This window comes from Triticum dicoccoides, chromosome 4A (assembly GCF_002162155.2).
Source record: "Triticum dicoccoides isolate Atlit2015 ecotype Zavitan chromosome 4A, WEW_v2.0, whole genome shotgun sequence".
In the NCBI taxonomy this organism is placed as follows: Eukaryota; Viridiplantae; Streptophyta; class Magnoliopsida; order Poales; family Poaceae; genus Triticum; species Triticum dicoccoides.
The window spans coordinates 603,493,981-603,504,283 of NC_041386.1; the positions used below are offsets into that span (position 1 = coordinate 603,493,981).

The 10,303-nt window shown below is 42.9% G+C and overlaps 1 pseudogene; it reads left to right on the top strand.

Moving 5' to 3' along the window:
• The first annotated feature begins 5,738 nt into the window (after window positions 1-5,738).
• Window positions 5,739-10,048, top strand: LOC119289347 (annotated as a pseudogene).
• The last annotated feature ends 255 nt before the right edge of the window (window positions 10,049-10,303 follow it).

A 10,303-nucleotide genomic window follows, 5' to 3' on the forward strand; every position in this document is an offset into this window, starting at 1 on the left:
GAGATGACCCTGGTGATGTTGACGGTGAGCCCCCCAGGAAGAGGGTTCCTGCGAAGGTGATGTGGTATGCTCCTATAATACCACGGTTGAAATGTCTGTTCAGAAACGAAGAGCATGCCAAGTTGATGCGATGGCACAGTGAGAACTGAAAGAAAGATGGGAAGTTGAGAGCACCCGCTGACGGGTCGTAGTGGAGAAAAATCGAGAGAAAGTACTGGGATGAGTTTGCAAAGGACCCAAGGAATGTATGGTTTGCTTTAAGCGCGGATGGTATTAATCCTTTCGGGGAGCAAAGCAGCAATCACAGCACCTGGCCCATGACTCTATGTATGTATAACCTTCCTCCTTGGATGTGCATGAAGCGGAAGTTCATTATGATGCCAGTTCTCATCCAAGGCCCTAAGCAACCCGGCAACGAAATTGATGTGTACCTAAGGCCATTAGTTGAAGAACTTTTACAGCTGTGGAATGGAAACGGTGTACGTACGTGGGATGAGCACAGACAGGAGGAATTTAACCTTAAGGTGTTGCTGTTCGTGACCATCAACGATTGGCCCACTCTCAGTAACCTTTCAGGACAGACAAACAAAGGATACCACGCATGCACGCGTTGTTTAGATGACACTGAAAGTATATACCTGGACAAATGCAGGAAGAATGTGTACCTGGGCCATCGTCGATTTCTTCCGACCAACCATCAATGTCGAAAGAAAGGCAAGCATTTCAAAGGCGAGGCAGATCACCGGAAGAAGCCCGCCATGCGCACCGGTGATCACGTGCTTGCTATGGTCAATGATTTACACTACGTAATCTTTGGAAAGGGTCCCGGTGGACTAGCTGTTCCGAATGACGCTGAGGGACACGCACCCATGTGGAAGAAGAAATCTATATTTTGGGACCTACCCTACTGGAAAGACCTAGAGGTCCGCTCCTCAATCGACGTGATGCACGTGACGAAGAACCTTTGCGTGAACCTGCTAGGCTTCTTGGGCGTGTATGGGAAGACAAAAGATACACCTGAGGCACGGGAGGACCTGCAACGTTTGCACGAAAAAGACGGCATGCCTCCGAAGCAGTATAAAGGTCCTGCCAGCTACGCTCTTACGAAAGAAGAGAAAGAAATCTTCTTTGAATGCCTGCTCAGTATGAAGGTCACGACTGGCTTCTCGTCGAATATAAAGGGAATAATAAATATGCCAGAGAAAAAGTTTCAGAACCTAAAGTCTCATGACTGCCACGTGATTATGACGCAATTGCTTCCGGTTGCATTGAGGGGGCTTCTACCAGAAAACGTCCGATTAGCCATTGTGAAGCTATGTGCATTCCTCAATGCAATCTCTCAGAAGGTGATCGATCCAGAAATCGTACCAAGGCTAAGGAATGATGTGGCGCAATGTCTTGTCAGTTTCGAGCTGGTGTTCCCACCATCCTTCTTCAATATCATGACGCACGTCCTAGTTCATCTAGTCGACGAGATTGCCATCCTGGGGCCCGTATTTCTACACAATATGTTCCCCTTTGAGAGGTTCATGGGAGTCCTAAAGATATATGTTCGTAACCGCGCTAGGCCAGAAGGAAGCATCTCCATGGGCCATCAAACAGAGGATGTTATCGGGTTTTGTGTTGACTTCATTCCTGGCCTTAAGAAGATAGGTCTCCCTAAATCGCGGTATGAGGGGAGACTGATTGGAAAAGGCACTCTTGGAAGAGACTCAATAATATGCAGGGACGGATATTCTTGGTCTCAAGCAAACTACACAGTTCTACAGAACTCTACCTCGGTGACCCCGTATGTCGATGAACACAAGAACAGTCTGCGCTCCAAACACCCGGAGCAGTGCGACGACTAGATTACATGTGAACACATCAGGACTTTCAGCAGTTGGTTGGAAACACGTCTCAGAGGTGACAACACTGTTTGTGATGAGTTGTACTTGTTGTCCAGGGGACCATCTTTGACTGTATTGACTTACAAAGGATACGAGATAAATGGGAATACATTTTACACGATCGCCCAAGATCAAAAGATCACCAACCAAAACAGCGGTGTCCGCTTTGATGCAGCAACTGAGAGCGGAAAGGACACATATTATGGTTATATAGTGGACATATGGGAACTTGACTACGGACCTGATTTTAAGGTCCCTTTGTTTAAGTGCAAATGGGTCAATCTGTTAGGCGGCGGGGTAAAGGTAGACCCACAGTATGGAATGACAACAGTGGATCTGAAAAATCTTGGGTACACTAACGAACCGTTCGTCCTAGCCAAGGATGTGGCACAGGTTATCTATGTGAAGGACATGTCTACCAAACCAATAAAAAGAAAATATAAGGAAGCGAATACATCATACGATGAGCCAAAGCGCCACATAGTTCTTTCAGGAAAAAGGGACATCCTGGGAGTGGACGGCAAGACAGACATGTCTGAAGATTATGAAAAGTTTCATGAAATTCCTCCCTTCAATGTCAAGGCTGACCCAAGCATCCTGATAAACAATGAAGATTATCCATGATTACGGCGCAATAAGCAAATGACACAAGCGAAGAAAAAGTGAAGACTTTCTCCCGCAACTATTATGATGATACCATGCCAACTTTGTAACACATGAACATGCTACCATTGTCCGTTTTGTACATGCACATGCTATGTGGGTGAAATTATGATACCATGCCAACTTTCAACTTTTTCAGAGTTCATTTGAAATGCTTTCATGTCTTATGGTTCGGCCCTCGTAATACCATGACCATTAGTCCCTGGCCAATGCCAACTTTCAACTTTCTAAAACTAATGGCACTAACAGAAAGTTTATAATTTTGCTCCTCATCCCTGGCCCATGACCATTAGTCCCGGTTTGTGCCACAAACCGGGATTAAAGGGTTGGTCCTCGTTGCGGGCAGAGTTTAGTCCCACCTCGCCAACCGAAGGGGGCTCACACCGGTTTATAAGCCCTTCCCTCTCTGCCTTGTTGAGCTCCTCTCAAAGTGAAAATAGATGCCCTAATAGAGAAAAGTTTGACCTAAATTCATAGTGAATTTCTCTGAAATTCATAGAAATTTACTAGGAATTTAGGTTGAATTTTCTCTATAAGCGCATCTATTCTCATTTTTTTAGTAAGTTAATCACAAACTTGTGATTCAAACAATTTTCAAAGAATTCAAATTAAAAGCAAAAAGTTTATAATGGCACTAACAGAAAGTTTATAATTTTTCTAAAACTAAAAGCAAAAAGAATAAAAAAATAAAGCGAAAAACAAAAGAAAATAAATAATGCAGAAAACAAAACAAAAAAACTTGAAAAAATAGCAACAATAAGTATTTTGTTGTAAGTAGAAACAAAATAAAATAAATAAAGCAACAGAAAGTTTATAATTTTGCTGACCTAAAAGCAAAAAGAATTAAAAAATAAAGCAAAAAACAAAAGAAAATAAATAATACAGAAAACAAAACAAAAAAATAGAAAAAAATAAAAATAGCAACAATAAGTATTTTGTTGTAAGTAGAAACTAAATAAAATAAATAAAGCAACAAAGAAAACAAAAAAACAAAAAAAGTGTTTTCAAATTTGAAAACTAATGGCACTAACAGAAAGTTTATAATTTTTCTAAAACTAAAAGCAAAAAGAATTAAAAAATAAAGCAAAAAATAAAAGAAAATAAATAATGCAGAAAACAAAACAAAAAACTGGAAAATAAATAAATATGGCAACAATAAGTATTTTGTTGTAAGTAGAAACAAAAAAGCAAAAAAAAGTGCCACCTACTGGGCACCCACGGCCTAAATACGATTAGAAACCCTACCATGGGCCAGGATTCAGGCCCGCGAGAGGCCCAGTAGGCCCACAGGCACAGAGTGCACGGTTAGGCCCGAAAGCCTGCTTTAGAGAGGAGCTCGAGAGGGAAGGCGCACCGCACCTTATAAACAGGTGCGGCTCTCTCTCAACTAGCGAGGTGGGACTAAACATTTGGGCACCTTATAAACATCGTGGCACCAACCGTGACCAATGCCCTCCTTTAGTCCCGGTTGGTGCCACCAACCGGGACCAAAGGCAGCCGCTTCCCGCCCTTTGGGCTGCTGAAAAGAGGCCTTTAGTTCTGGTTTCAGAACCGGGACAACAGGCCCTTTTTCTACCAGTGAATATCATACATATATGACTGGATACAAAAGAACATGGCATACATTTTAGTTTAGAGCAGCTTGTACACTGATACAACTCATGCAAACACAACATGGTACAAGTAGAAAGCATCAAGGGGGAAACACGGAAAGCATCAAAGAAAATTAGAAGCTACCGCAGCCGGCAATGAAGCAGTGCCACGCAGGAGAACGACGAACAGGAAGGCTGCGACGGGCGACCTACAGCCCGGGAGCAGAATCTGGGTGTGCGGCGTGTGCCGGGGGCGGAGCCACGGCGAACGGCGGCGCGGGCGCTGGTGTCCCTGCTGCTCCTGGAGATCGATTGTGCCGCCCTAGTGCGTGCGACTCGGCGGGCGGCGGCGGCCGCGCGATCGTTTCGTCTCCAGTGCCTCGTGCGTGCTGGATCGTGGGGTGTGTTGTTGCATATGTGCGTGCGTTTCTGGCAAAGCAGTCCACCAAGCCTTTGGGCCTTCTTCTTTTTCACTGGGCTACGCCCGGGCCTGCAAAAAAAATCTATAACTATAGCCTCTTAATTTTTCCACGCCCCGGGCCTGGGCCCTGGGTGCCCGGGGCCCAGCTCCGCCCCTGCCGACCTTGTCGATTGGAACCCAATCCTTTTCTGAAATAGTAAAGCAGCCATATATATTGTCCTTGATTAATTCGCACTATGTCCAAGTTTGATCCATGGATGTATAATACTCCTATTTGCCCACCGTTTCAGCCTTAAGATGGACGGCAAGATGCTTGTTTTTTATTAACCTGAATAAGTTCTGATGGATGTAGAACGGGACCAGTAGTTAACTGGCAACATTTCCAGGCTTCAAACGTACAAGTGGCCGGCAAGATGCTTGGTTTTACTAACTTGAATATGTTACTGCTCTCCCTGCTGGAATCCGAGGTCTGAAAGCATACGTTAATTTTAACAATTAGCTGACACTTGATGCACATGCTAATTCACAACTCCCCGTAAGTAAAATATTATCACTGAGCCATCGTTAGGTGAGCTAACCAAAGCTTGCAATTAGAGTAGCTGGCTAGCTAGGTCCTCTTGGTATGCAGTGCGGGGACAGCCAACAGAGGGCATCGATGGATGGGGGCAGTGAGCCACGCTTTTCAAAAATCGGAACTTCATAATTTTTCTGCGGGAAATCTATCTGGAGTGCTGAAAAATGCTGCAGTTTGAACTGATACCTTTGCTAGAAATCTAGCTGGAGTAGTTCTAGTGATGCTGCTGTACAAGTCGCCGTTCAAGGTGCATTGTTGAAGGTATCTTTTGCTGCTTTGGTTCTGTTAACGTGCGTAAACTATGCTGCATACCGAGGCTCCCTCCGTGTTTTCGCCTGACACGAGCTGATCTTAATTCGCTTGCACCAAACACTAGCTCACCTCTTTCGATGCGGATGCACATGCTAGCGCGTGATCATTCATGTGCCTTCCATCGTTAATTAGCTGAGCCAAACAAATCTCAAGCTTGCTCATCTTCATTTTCCTGCTAACTAGCTGCCCTTGTCTGAGCTATTCTCTCTACCACTCCAAAGTTCAAAAGACACCAACAACACCCACAAGAGATTGACGCAGTGCAGATACAAAGAGTAGAGAGATCAATGGAGGTCGTGAGCGCCTCGCATGGCGCGTTTGCTCCCCTGCTGGGGAAGCTCGCCACCTTGCTCGCCGACAAGTGTGCTCGGCTGAAAGGGGTCCGCCGTGAGATCCGCTCCCTCAGGTCGGAGCTCGCGAGCATGCATGCTGCCCTGAAGGAGTACACCAAGCTAGAAGACCAAAATGACCAAGTGAAGACATGGATATCGCTGGTCAGGGAGTTGGCCTACGATACCGAGGATATCTTCGACAAGTTCATCCACCAGCTTGGCAGCGGAAGCCATCATGGTGGTTTCAAGGAGTTCTTCCGCAAGACCACTCGTCGTCTCAAGACACTTGGGTCTCGTCGCGGAATCGCTGACCAAATTGACGATCTGAAAGATCGCATCAAGCAAGTGAAAGATCTCAAGGATAGTTACAAGTTGGATTATGCTCCTTCTAGCATCGCTGGCCCTCCAGTCGTGGATCCCCGGCTGCATGCAATTTTTGCTGATGAGGCACACCTTGTGGGGGTGGATGGTCCAAGAGATGATCTTGCCAAGTGTATATTGGAAGCAAATAACTTGTCCAAAGGATGCAAGGTTTTGTCAATTGTCGGGTTTGGTGGATTGGGAAAGACAACACTAGCGAATGAGGTATGTCGCAAGATTGAAGGGAATTTCCATTGTAAGGCTTTTGTGTCAGTCTCACAAAAACCAGATGTAAAGAAAATTATCAAGGATGTAATATCTCAAGTGCCATGTGAAGATGGATCCACAAAAGATACTAGTGATTGGGATGAAAAGAAGTCCATTGCCAAGCTAAGAGAACTGCTACAAAATAAAAGGTAACATCGACCTTTATTATTCCTGTTAAAGGATGTGCCATCCATGGTTCTCAATATTTCAGCCACTTTTTATTTGAAGTGTACTGTCATTATTTCGATTCAAAGAAAAACAACTTGATTAAGGTCAGATTGCGTAATTACAAGCATCATTACACCTCACACTAAAACAAAAATGATGTACCAGCTAAAAGATGCTTGGAACATGATATATATATATATATATATATGTAATCATGAAAATATTTATAGGTAGTGTACTGAATTGCACGCAACTCTCCTGCATGGTTCAAAAAAAATATTCCCAAGTCCAGCTTTCAAGAAATTAACTGCTAAATTATTTGTATATTGTACGAGTTGATATATTTCATTATCATATTAATGTTTTGTAAGAACTAGTTACTACATGCAATCCCAGCTATATGGGTGCAAACCAATCCCGACTCCAGCTAGCTTACATCTCAATGTAACAATGCAATTACTATATTGCTTTTTGTTTTCATATATACTAAATTGAAGATATTTTAAATATGTTCACAATTGTAAAGCAAATTCCCTGTGAGAATCAAGTAAATAGATATGAATTCAATTAGTTAAAACTTCAAACAAGTGGTCATGGTACATATGCACGATAAAAATGCATATGTAAACTTATGCAATAACCGTACTATATACACTTAATTAAGTCATTGCGTACCTAAATCATATGCAATGTTGGAGTTTCATGGTATAAGTTCATACTTTCTAATAATCATTTTATATAGACTCAAATAATCATACTTTCAAATAAAATGTAACATATATTTTCGTGTTTTTGATCTGGAAACTAGAAATGAGTTATAGTCATAGTTAAAATTATAAGAAAGTTAACATGCTACATATTGTGTATGGAAACATAAGCAATAAGCGTCATAAACAATTATTAACTACTCCAGTTAAATGCATGAAGCTGTTTCATGGCATGTTTGAGTTTTCTAGCAGAATCCCTTACCATAGTTGGTTGACGACTTGACATCATCTACTAATTTTGTAGGTATCTCATCATCATCGATGATGTATGGTCTACAAAAGCATGGCACGCTATCAAGTGTGCTTTTCCAGAGAATAATTGTTCTAGTAGAATTATAGCTACTACACGCATCATTGACGTAGCAAAGTCATGTTGTCTGAGTGCTGATGACCGTGTGTATAAATTGAAAGCCCTAAGTGATCTCCACTCTAGAAGATTATTTTTCAAAAGATTATTTGGCTCTGAGGAAGATTGCCCTGAAATGTTGAAGGAAGTTTCTAATAAAATTTTAAAGAAATGTGGAGGCCTACCATTGGCAATTATCAGCATATCTGGTTTGCTAGCAAACCGACCAGCCATCAAGGAAGAATGGGAGAAGGTTAAGAGGTCAATTGGTACTGCACTGGAGAAAACTAACAGTCTAGAGGGCATGAGTAGCATACTATCCCTTAGCTACAATGATCTTGCCCCTCATCTCAAGACTTGCTTGCTGTATCTAAGTTTGTTTCCCGAAGACCATCTGATTTACAGAGATAGGCTAGTGAGGCGATGGATAGCAGAAGGCTTCATCTCTGAAGAGCGTGGACAGAGCAAGCAAGAGGTCGCCGAGAATTACTTCTATGAGCTGATCAATAAAAGTATGGTCCAACCGGTGGGCATTAAGTATGATGGAAAGGTCCAGGCATGCCGAGTCCATGATATGATGCTCGAAATTATTATTTCAAAATCAGCTGAAGATAATTTTACCACCGTGGTAGGTGGCGGTCAAACTAGTTTGCCCAATCATCAAGGTTCTATTCGGCGGCTATCAATCCAGCACATTGACAAGAAACTTGCATCTGAACTGGCAAATGTAGATCTCAGCCATGTTCGAACTTTGATAGTAATGCCATCATGTTGCATAAAACACTTGCCCAGTCTTGATCGGTTTGAAGCTTTACGTGTTCTGGATTTTGAAGGTTGTGAGGATCTAAATGACTGTGATATAGAAGGCATGGACAAATTATTCCAGATAAAGTACCTCAGCTTTAGGGACACATGTATATCAAATCTGCCATCAGCGATCGTCAAGCTAAATAATCTAGAGACGCTGGATGTTGAGAATACATCTGTGACAGAGTTGCCTGCAGGAATTACTCGGCTAACTACACTACGAGACCTAATTGGTTGTCTGGACAAGCTACCAAATGGGATTGGGGGCATGAGGAACTTACAGTTGATGCCAAGATTTACTATTACCTCGCAAGAAACAGATGTGTTGGAGGATCTCGGGAACCTCACAAGTTTGGAGGAACTCGATGTGGATCTTGGTATGAATGTATTTGGCTCGGACAAGAGATGTGAAAAGGAGGCGTTCCTCTCCTCACTGTCCAAGCTTGGCACCTGCAAACTCCATTCTTTGGATATAAAAGGGTTACGTCGTTCCCTCGACTTCTTAGATTCTTGGTCCCCTACCCTGATTCTCTTCAAAGGTTTTCGGCGCCCTACCCTGATTCGCTCACGGATTTTCCAAAGTGGATTACACCAGCACTCACCAACCTTGCCGATCTGGAAATCAGCTTTACTGAATTGACGCAAGATGGGCTGCTTACTCTTGGGCAACTCCCATCCTTACTCCGCCTGAAACTATGGCCATCAAGGAAGAACTGAACAATCATATGTTTCATTCGTGAAAGGGTCTGCGTCCAAGCTTGAGGAACTTAGCATGCCATTCAGTGTGTCGGCCGCAAAAGCTAATGGTTTCTATTCAGGCATTGAGCATCTCCATTGTCTGAAACGAGCTCACATATGGCTTGATAACCAAGGAGCGACACCTTCAGAAAGCAAGGCTGCAGCTGCTGCGTTCAGGAAAGAAGCAGATGCCAATCCCAACCATCCTGCAGCTACTATTTCATATGAACCAGAGGGAGAGGACAATGAAGATACCAGTGGTAGAGACAAGGAGAAGAGCAAGGAAGATGGTATCGCTGATGAGGATTAAAGTGCTCACAACCTGCAAGAGGTACCGATACATATTCTAATCATCCACCCTTTCTCTTTTAGAAAACATCGTCACATTTTAATTTTCCCCACCGAAATACATCTATATCCCGAGCTGCTTCTGGATTTCTAAAATTCACATGTGCTGATGTTTTCCTTTTGATGTCCAGGATATATTGTGCGGCTGGAGGTTGCTTGCTTGGAAGGTTCAGGTGACAACATGAAAAACTGAAGCTGAAACAGAGCTACGTACCTCCTAAAAATGGTGGTCTCAAGTCTCTCTCAACTGTGCTACATACACTCTATCACTGTGTTACCCTGTCGGAACTTGTAGTCTTCTGAATACCTACGCTGTTTTTTTTTTGCGGCAATACCTACGCTGTTGTTGTTAATTCACTTATATTCTGTTCCCAGTAGCTACATGCATTTGTTGGGACCTAAGCTCCATTTGCATTCATGGACATTTTTTTGCTGAACACTTGATTTCTCTTTCCCTTTGTTCCAAAATAAGTTTTGTTGAATTACTGTGCTCTGAACAGAGCAGATCCAGCATGGAACTCATTCATATATCTGCTATGTGTTATTATTCGTCAGTTTTCGTTATGAAACAGCACGCTGTGATACTCTTGACGTTTTGAGGTGAAGTATCATGGAACAAAATTTTGATGTGTTCCAATCTGAATGACCACATCTCCATTTGTATGTACTAAGCTGGATGACTATAGTAGCTCGTGCTTTATATAGTGTATATGATATTG